Source organism: Babylonia areolata, chromosome 12, assembly GCF_041734735.1.
Source record: "Babylonia areolata isolate BAREFJ2019XMU chromosome 12, ASM4173473v1, whole genome shotgun sequence".
NCBI lineage: Eukaryota > Metazoa > Mollusca > Gastropoda > Neogastropoda > Buccinidae > Babylonia > Babylonia areolata.
Window position 1 is genome coordinate 27,015,292 of NC_134887.1, and position 10,000 is coordinate 27,025,291.

A 10,000-nucleotide genomic window follows, 5' to 3' on the forward strand; every position below is an offset into this window, starting at 1 on the left:
AATATGTCTGGGGACAAAATTGATGTAGGTACTTTTGTCGCGCGTGTGATATTCCAAGCACGTGCAACTCGTGCAGCTCGTCCGCAGACAAAGGGGTGAGTATTGATGATGTCTGTTTCACTGTCTGTCTGTCTCTGTCTCTCTCTCTCTCAGGATCCGTTGTGTGTGTGTGTGTGTGTGTGTGTGTGTGTGTGTCTACGGTCTGTGTGTGTGTGTGTCTACGGTCTGTGTGTGTGTGTGTGTGTGTGTGTGTGTGTGTGTGTGTGTGTACGGTCTGTGTGTGTGTCTGTCTGTCTACGGTCTGTGTGTGTGTGTGTGTGTGTCTGTCTGTCTGTCTAGGGTCTGTCTGTGTCAATGTTCGTTTATGTTTCCCCCTCTATCCCCCTGCTCTCTCTCTGACTCTGTCTGTCTCTCTGTCTGTCTCGCCCTGTCTCTCTGTCTCTGCCTCTGTCTCTTTCCTTGTTGAAGGGGTCAAACCTGTGAATGAATTTTGGGTTTTTAATTTTTTTTTGTTTTTTGTGTGTGTGTTCTTTTTAATAATTCTGGGAGCACTGTGTATAACCGTTGAGTTGTAGTGGCATAAATCGCACGAGTAGAAATTAAGCGTGCATTAATAGTGGCCTCTGATTCAGCGATTCAGCAACTCACTACAGTTCACGTTCAACATCATTTAAGTCACCAGTGGTCAACGCCTGCCTGACACGAAATCTGCATTGTAAGACTGGGCACAAATTGTGCAGGCAGAAATAATTATATAATTATCACACCCAATTCTTAAAACACAACAACAGTATAGCACATCATTACACAACAAACAGTCTAACACAGCATTACACACTAACAGCTATATTGTCGACAAGTTCACAAGCTTCATACACTTTCTGTCAAACAAAAATGCTATTCAGAAAATCTGCGTTTACAAGTGGTCGAGCAGGCATGTGTATAATGTTGTCATTCACGTCGTCAAATCATATCATACTGGAGAAACCACATTCATGAAATGTTTTCGTTCTTCTTCGGCATGTAAACCTCTCGTTTTGCTGTACAGATGCGCGCAACACACACACACACACACACACGGACGCACGCACGCACACACAAAACATACAATGCCCAGAGGTGGTATTTTTCAAGCTGTGAGGTCAGAGAGGATGCCCGCTGTTTTATTTGACAGGTATAAAGGTCAGCTGCTCTGTGTGTGTGTGTGTGCGCGCGCGCGTGTGTGTGTGTGTGTGTGTGTGAGTGTGCGCGCAATACAATAGAATGAATTTTAATGTCATGAAACCTTAGGGTTTCTCTTTGTATCAATGTTTATGTGTGTGTGTGTTCGTACGTTTGTGTGTGTGTGTGTGTGTGTGTGAGAGAGAGAGAGAGTGTGTGTCTGTGTGTGTGTGTGTGTGCTGGCAACAACTACAATGACACGTGCTCATATCGAAATAAACAAGATTCACGTGCGGAGTTCATCTTCTGAAGCTTTCTCTTGTGTTTGTGTGTGTGTGTGTGTTATGAGTAGTGTGTATGGGTGTGTGTGTGTCCGTGTGTGTGATATGAGTGTGTGTGTGTGTGTGAGTGTGTGTGTGTTATGAGTGTGTGTGTGTGTGTGTGTGAGTGTGTGTGTATGTGTGTGTGTGTGTAACTGTGTGTGTGTGTATATATATGTTCATTGTGTTGCTCTCTTCATCTCTAGGCTCTCTTCTCTCTCTCTCTGTCTCTAGGTCTCAGTCTCTTTTTCTGTCTTCTACTCTCTCTCTCTCTCTCTCTGTCTCTCTCTTTCTCTAGGTCTCAGTCTCTTTTCCTGTCTTCTACTCTCTCTCTCTCTCTGTCTCTGTCTCTCTCTTTCTCCTCGTTTTCATCAAAAGTGCTCACAAACTCACGAAACAGACCCTTTGTCAGTGTAAACGAACGACAATAACCAACCAGCACACTGAGGACTAAAAACCCGTACCGCACCATACTGGCTGGATCGGAAAACTTGCAGCTCTTCACACACACACACACACACTCACACAGTTCTCACCAGCAGTCTGTTGCATGCCTTGGTTCGTTCACAGCACAGCCAACCTGGTTATTGGCACGGCGCGTACTGTACGATCTGTGACTGCATTGCTGCAGCGACGGAGAGACTACGTTGAGTGTATTCACTCTCCTCTTCCACTGACTCAACCTTCGAGAAGTCGATTTTCTTTTGCGTCTTGGCGAAAGTTTTTTTTTTCCTTTCTTTTTTCAACCTTTACTTTGGAAATTTTGAAATTCGATCCTTTGAAGAACTGTTGCAGACGGGCTTGCCGGCAAGTCTTTGACGTTATCTTTTGGAACGAAGTGTGGAGGTGGGTTCTTTGTCTTCGTCGAGTGATATCGAGTGGATTAAAAAAATAAATAAGATAATATTATCATTGTTTTATTCAAAAGTCTAAAATCACCAACTTGAGAGAGGTAAAAAGCCGGGGGAAAAAAATATATCTGTAAGAAAATAACCAAGCAAATTATCAAGTGGAATCCGAAAGATTATCAGCCGGCGTTGAGTGTTGGTGGTGATGATACAGCCTGATGTAAACCGGGTGTCTGGAACAGGTGTGTTGAGACTTCTTAGGTGCCATCCATCAGTCGTGGTGGTGTTTTGGGGACCTCAGATCAGGTCTAGTGGTACCCCGGGTGGAATGTTGGCACGAGGTGGTTGAACGAACGAACGAACGAACGAACAACACGCCGGCGGCGACTGCAGTGTCCACCGGATGGAAGAGTAGTGTTGTTGTTGCTGTTTTGCGGGAGTTGTTTAGTTCAGTGGTGGTGGTGGTTGAGGTTGTGTGTGTGTGTGTGTGTGAGTTCGGTCAGCTGTGACATTGAGACTTGGAGGCTGCTGTTGTGTTTTTTTTTCCTGTGAAAAGGTGAGTGAGGTCTTTTAAGAATTTTTTGTTTTCGTTTCCTTTTTATTTCAGTCTGGGTTTTTTTCTGTCTCACTGTGTCTGTCTGTTCAAGTTCTGTTTCTGTCTGTCTGTCTGTTTGTCTGTCTCTCTCTCTCTCTCTCTCTCTCTCTCTCTCTCTCTCTCTCTCTCTCTGTGTGTGTGTTCAAAAAGCAGGTTCTTAAATTTGAGCATAAAAAAAACTTACTTTCATTTCGACAAATAAGCCGTCTTGAAACCTTTGGTATTATTTCTGATTTATTTACTCATTGTCTTTTCCTATAACGTGATCATGTGTGTTGGTGTGCACGTCAAATGTTTGCAGGCAGGTGGTCTGACGTTCAATTCTTTGAGTCCTTGAGTCTGTCTCTCTCACCTTGCCCTTTTTATTTGTGATTTGTACAGCTTGCATTTATGTGCACTGAGGACTGTTTGCCGTGTCTGTCAGTGTGGTGAGGACCGATGTGTGTGGGGGGGGGGGGGGGGGCGGAGGGGGGGGACACTGATGTATCACATGACCTTGAGCACGTGACACTGCTCACCGCACTGTTCATGGGTTCACGCAACCCCCCACACCCCTCCACCACCACCCTCCCCCGAGTCACACTTCCTGGTTTGGACACAGCCGTTGTTTCCGAGTTGTAGCGTCATGTCAGACGTTTTACCTGGGTCTTCTGTGGGAGGGGTGTGGAGACGACGTCTGATAAACCACTGAGAAGATGCAACATTTATAGCAGCAGAAGTTTCAACATTTCTATCCTTTAAAAAAAAATTTAAAAAAAAGCACGTGTGTGTGTGTGTGTGTGTGTGGGGGGGGGGATGGTGGTGGGGAGGCGTGCGTGCGTGCGTGCGTGTGTGTGTGTATGTGTGTGTGTGTGAATTTACGTGCTAGCGCATGCGTGCATGTATGTGCTTCGTGTGAGTGTTAAACAGCTTGTAAAAGAAATGATTGAATTTAGAAAAAAAAAATCAGACTCATTTCTGGAATTCCTCGGGGAAATACCTCCACTAAACTGAATATACTATAACACAGTATCACTCAGAGCGCAGCCTGTACCGAGGCATTTTCACAGTAACTCACATGCACATCATTGCTGTTTTCCATTGAAAGTTTTTCTCCTGGTCAGAACCCCGATCAGTCTGGTGGTCATTCTGGCGTGACACCAAGCTGAGAGGTAAAGGGGTGGGGGTGGGGGCTTGGTGGGTGGGTGGGGGAGCGGGAGAGGCTATCGCAAGATTTTTGTGAGGATTTGAACTCGTGTAGCTGGTCAGTTGATGGAAGGGGACTTTGGGAAGGGATGTGGGGGGTGGTGATGAGTTGATCATTGATGGTGTCAGTGGATCATTGATGGTGTCAGTAGATCATTGATGGTGTCAGTGGATCATTGATGGTGTCTGTAGATCATTGATGATCATTGATGGTGTCAGTGGATCATTGATGGTGTCAGTAGATCATTGATGGTGTCAGGTGTCAGTGGATCATTGATGGTGTCAGTAGGTCATTGATGGTGTCTGTAGATCATTGATGGTGTCAGTTATGGCTTTGCTCCTGACACATCGTATCAGGAGACCGAGCAGTAGCCTGCACTGCTTCTTTCAAATGGCTGTTCAACTCTTTTATTAAACAGTTCTTGACAGGAACGAAGAGTTTCAAGGCAAGACGTTCATTTCATATACCCCCTGGGGGCATAGAGACATAGGACATCGACGTACACACAGACATGTGTACACACACACACACACACACACACACACACACACACACACACACACACACACACACACACACACACACACACACACACACACGTGTACACACACACACACACACACACACACACACACACGCACGTGTACACACACACACACACACACACACGCACGTGTACACACACACACACACACACACACACACACGTGTACACACACACACACACACACACGTGTACACACACACACACACGTGTACACACACACACACACGTGTACACACACACACACACACACACACGTGCACACACACACACACACACACGTGTACACACACACACACACACACGTGCACACACACACACACACACACACGTGTACACACACACACACACACACGTGTACACACACACACACACACACACGTACGTGTACACACACACACACACACACACACACACACACACACACACACACACACACACACACACCATGTATTTGGGGTCATACATATATTGGATTTTTTTCTGTACTGGGTTCTGTGACGGGTTCAGTCAGGAGAACTGCTGATCATGTTGATGAAACTCCACGTCCCAACTCCCCCCCCCCCCCTGTCTGCTAAGTAATGGGGGGTCTTCTGAAGCTGGTACTGGTCTTCATCGCTGGAGGTCATTCTGTACACGGCTTTATCATGTTGGAACAATCTTGTTGTCACAGTCAGGTTGTCTAGTAGATTATTGAGGTGGTCAGGAACAAGCAGGGTGTTAGCACTGACCCTGGAGGGAGTCCTGTTCTGACGCTGATGAATTGTACTCTTACAAGACGACCCCTTTTTTCACCCATACGTTAATTTTGTGTTGTTGTTGTTTTTTTTTATAGATATATATATTATTATTATCATATTTTGTTATTTCTAACTTCACCTAAGCATCGAGTCTTCAACCACTTGTCATCAATTTGAAAGATAAAATGATAATCTGTTTCCATCTGATGGGTCGTTTGTTTCTGTGATGTATTCAGTCCCTTCAGACAGGAAAAAAAGTGCTCACACTGCAGTGAGTAACAACAATTGCCATACTAAAGTAACAACTATTACCATACTAAAGTATCAACTATTACCATACTAAAGTAACAACTATTACCATACTAAACCATACTAAAGTATCAACTATTACCACACTAAAGTAAGACCTATTACCATACTAAAGTATCAACTATTACCATACTAAAGTAACAACTATTACCACACTAAAGTATTCACTATTACCACTGATACTAAAGTAACAACTATCACCACACTAAAGTATTCACTATTACCACACTAAAGTAACAACTATTACCACACTAAAGTAACAACTATTACCATACTAAAGTAACAACTATTACCATACTAAAGTAACAACTATTACCACACTAAAGTATTCACTATTACCATACTAAAGTAACAACTATTACCACACTAAAGTATTCACTATTACCACACTAAAGTAACAACTATTACCACACTAAAGTATTCACTATTACCATACTAAAGTAACAACTATTACCACACTAAAGTATTCACTATTACCACACTAAAGTAACAACTATTACCACACTAAAGTATTCACTATTACCATACTAAACTAACAACTATTACCACACTAAAGTATTCACTATTACCACGCTAAAGTAACAACTATTACCACACTAAAGTATTCACTATTACCACACTAAAGTAACAACTATTACCGCACTAAAGTATTCACTATTACCATACTTAAGTAACAACTATTACCGCACCAAAGTGAAGAACAAAATCACACCAAACTAATGGCGGTACCCACCTGGCCCCTCTCAGCCTTTCGCTCTGTGTGTAGGTCCCATCACTAACTGCAGCTTTCACATTCCAACAGCGGGAGTGGGTGGAGGTGGCCCAGTGGCCCAGCGGTAATGCGTCAGACTAGGAATGGGAACCTCCACGGGTTCAAGTGCCAAACACCTACCTGGAATTTTACAGTCGCCGCCCCCCCCCCCCCCCCCCCCCCCCCACCCCCGCCCCCCTCCCCTCGCCCTTCTGTAGGCAGACCTTAAATGGTGCACAGGACGCTAGTCTTTGGGATGAGGCGATAAAACTGAGGCTCTGTCTGCAGCACCCGCTTTTGCGCACGTAAAAGAACCCACGGCAACAAAAGAATAATCCCGTGTAGAAAAATATTACTTTAAGAGAAAAAAACACCAAAAAACAAAACAAATGCATCTACAAACAGAACCAAAAAAAAAAAAAAAAAAAAAAAAACAGAAATAAAAAATGTGTGGCGCAGCGCTGTGGCGACACGCTCTCCCCATGGATAAAGCAAAAGCAGCCAGCCCGAGTTTCCCACACACACAGAGAGAAAGAGAAATCTGTTGTGACAGAAAGGAACACAACACAATAGGTGGACTAATGACTTAGTCAGTCCCAGAGAAGAGTCGAGTTTCTCGTGAAACGAGGGCACGGGTCCATTGACGAAACAGGACAAAGTCAAACGCCCTGATACACACTACACAATTCGCGATGCTATGTTTTGCATGTTGAACACCCCCGCCTTCTAGCTTCAAGCAGTAATGCTTCGTTTTGTTGTTTGTTTCAACGTTTGTCCATGTTGTTATTGTTGTCGCTGTTTTGTTGTTTGTTTAAAGTCCATGTTGTTATTGTTGTCGTTGTTTTGTTGTTTGTTTAAGTCCATGTTGTTGTTGTTTTGTTTGTTTAAAGTCCATGTTGTTATTGTTGTCGTTGTTTTGTTGTTTGTTTAAAGTCCATGTTGTTATTGTTGTCGTTGTTTTGTTGTTTGTTTACAGTCCATGTTGTTATTGTTGTCGTTGTTTTGTTTGTTTAAAGTCCATGTTATTGTCGTCGTTGTTTTGTTGTTTGTTTAAAGTCCATGTTGTTATTGTTGTCGTTGTTTTGTTGTTTGTTTAAAGTCCATGTTGTTGTTGTTGTCGCTGTTTTGTTGTTTGTTTAAAGTCCATGTTGTTATTGTTGTCGTTGTTTTGTTGTTTGTTGTCCATGTTGTTATTGTCGCTGTTTTGTTGTTTGTTTAAAGTCCATGTTGTTATTGTTGTCGTTGTTTTGTTGTTTGTTTAAAGTCCATGTTGTTGTTGTTGTCGCTGTTTTGTTGTTTGTTTAAAGTCCATGTTGTTATTGTTGTCGTTGTTTTGTTGTTTGTTGTCCATGTTGTTATTGTCGCTGTTTTGTTGTTTGTTTAAAGTCCATGTTGTTGTTGTTGTCGCTGTTTTGTTGTTTGTTTAAAGTCCATGTTGTTATTGTTGTCGTTGTTTTGTTGTTTGTTGTCCATGTTGTTATTGTCGCTGTTTTGTTGTTTGTTTAAGGCCATGTTGTTATTGTCGCTGTTTTGTTGTTTGTTTAAAGTCCATGTTGTTATTGTTGTCGCTGTTTTGTTGTTTGTTGTCCATGTTGTTATTGTCGCTGTTTTGTTGTTTGTTTAAAGTCCATGTTGTTATTGTTGTCGTTGTTTTGTTGTTTGTATAAAGCCCATGTTGTTATTGTTGTCGTTGTTTTGTTGTTTGTTTAAGGCCATGTTGTTATTGTCGCTGTTTTGTTGTTTGTTTAAAGTCCATGTTGTTATTGTTGTCGCTGTTTTGTTGTTTGTTTAAAGTCCATGTTGTTATTGTTGCCGTTGTTTTGTTGTTTGATAAAGTCCATGGTGTTATTGTTGCCGTTGTTTTGTTGTTTGTTTAAAGTCCATGTTGTTATTGTTGCCGTTGTTTTGTTGTTTGTTTAAAGTCCATGTTGTTAATGTTGTCGTTGTTTTGTTTGTATAAAGTCCATGTTGTTATTGTTGTCGTTGTTTGTTGTTTGTTTAAAGTCCATGTTGTTATTGTTGTCGTTGTTTTGTTTGTATAAAGTCCATGTTGTTATTGTTGTCGTTGTTTTGTTGTTTGTGTAAAGTCCATGTTGTTATTGTTGTCGTTGTTTTGTTGTTTTTTTAAAGTCCATGTTGTTATTGTTGTCGCTGTTTTTGTTGTTTGTTTAAAGTCCATGTTGTTATTGTTGTCGTTGTTTTGTTGTTTTTTTAAAGTCCATGTTGTTATTGTTGTCGTTGTTTTGTTGTTTGTTTAAAGTCCATGTTGTTATTGTTGTCGCTGTTTTTGTTGTTTGTTTAAGGCCATGTTGTTATTGTTGTCGCTGTTTTGTTGTTAAGTCCATGTTGTTGTTGTTTTGTTTGTTTAAAGTCCATGTTGTTATTGTTGTCGCTGTTTTGTTTGTATAAAGTCCATGTTGTTATTGTTGTCGTTGTTTTGTTGTTTGTTTAAAGTCCATGTTGTTATTGTTGTCGCTGTTTTGTTGTTTGTTTAAAGTCCATGTTGTTATTGTTGTCGTTGTTTTGTTGTTTGTTTAAAGTCCATGTTGTTATTGTTGTCGTTGTTTTGTTGTTTGTTTAAGGCCATGTTGTTATTGTCGCTGTTTTGTTGTTTGTTTAAAGTCCATGTTGTTATTGTTGTCGTTGTTTTGTTTGTATAAAGTCCATGTTGTTATTGTTGTCGTTGTTTTGTTGTTTGTATAAAGCCCATGTTATTATTGTTGTCGTTGTTTTGTTGTTTGTTTAAGGCCATGTTGTTATTGTTGTCGTTGTTTTGTTGTTTGTTTAAAGTCCATGTTGTTATTGTTGTCGTTGTTTTGTTTGTATAAAGTCCATGTTGTTATTGTTGTCGCTGTTTTGTTGTTTGTTTAAAGTCCATGTTGTTATTGTTGTCGTTGTTTTGTTGTTTGTTTAAAGTCCATGTGGTTATTGTTGTCGTTGTTTTGTTGTTTGTTTAAAGTCCATGTGGTTATTGTTGTCGTTGTTTTGTTGTTTGTTTAAAGTCCATGTTGTTAATGTTGTCGCTGTTTTGTTGTTTGTTTAAAGTCCATGTTGTTATTGTTGTCGTTGTTTTGTTGTTAAGTCCATGTTGTTATTGTTGTCGCTGTTTTGTTGTTTGTTTAAAGTCCATGTTGTTATTGTCGTTGTTTTGTTGTTTGTTTAAAGTCCATGTTGTTATTGTTGTCGTTGTTTTGTTGTTAAGTCCATGTTGTTATTGTTGTCGTTGTTTGTTGTTTGTTTAAAGTCCATGTTGTTGTTGTTGTCGTTGTTTTGTTGTTTGTTTAAAGTCCATGTTGTTATTGTTGTCGTTGTTTTGTTGTTTGTTGTCCATGTGGTTATTGTTGTCGCTGTTTTGTTGTTTGTTTAAAGTCCATGTTGTTATTGTTGTCGTTGTTTTGTTGTTTGTTTAAAGTCCATGTTGTTATTGTTGTCGTTGTTTTGTTGTTTGTTTAAAGTCCATGTTGTTATTGTTGTCGTTGTTTTGTTGTTTGTTTAAAGTCCATGTTGTTATTGTTGTCGTTGTTTTGTTCTTTGTTTAAAGTCCAT

The 10,000-nt window shown here is 40.9% G+C and overlaps 1 protein-coding gene across 2 annotated transcripts in view; it reads left to right on the forward strand.

The window, feature by feature from the left end:
* Positions 1 to 2,030: 2,030 nt before the first annotated feature.
* LOC143288484 (septin-5-like) overlaps positions 2,031 to 10,000 on the forward strand; it is a 161,623-nt gene continuing 153,653 nt past the window's right edge. Inside the window, exon 1 of one of the 2 annotated variants that reach the window (XM_076597032.1) lies at positions 2,031 to 2,885. The gene's annotated coding sequence lies outside the window, so the exon portion shown is untranslated. The remainder of the gene's footprint in view (positions 2,886 to 10,000) is intronic. The other variant, XM_076597033.1, reaches the window with a different exon arrangement.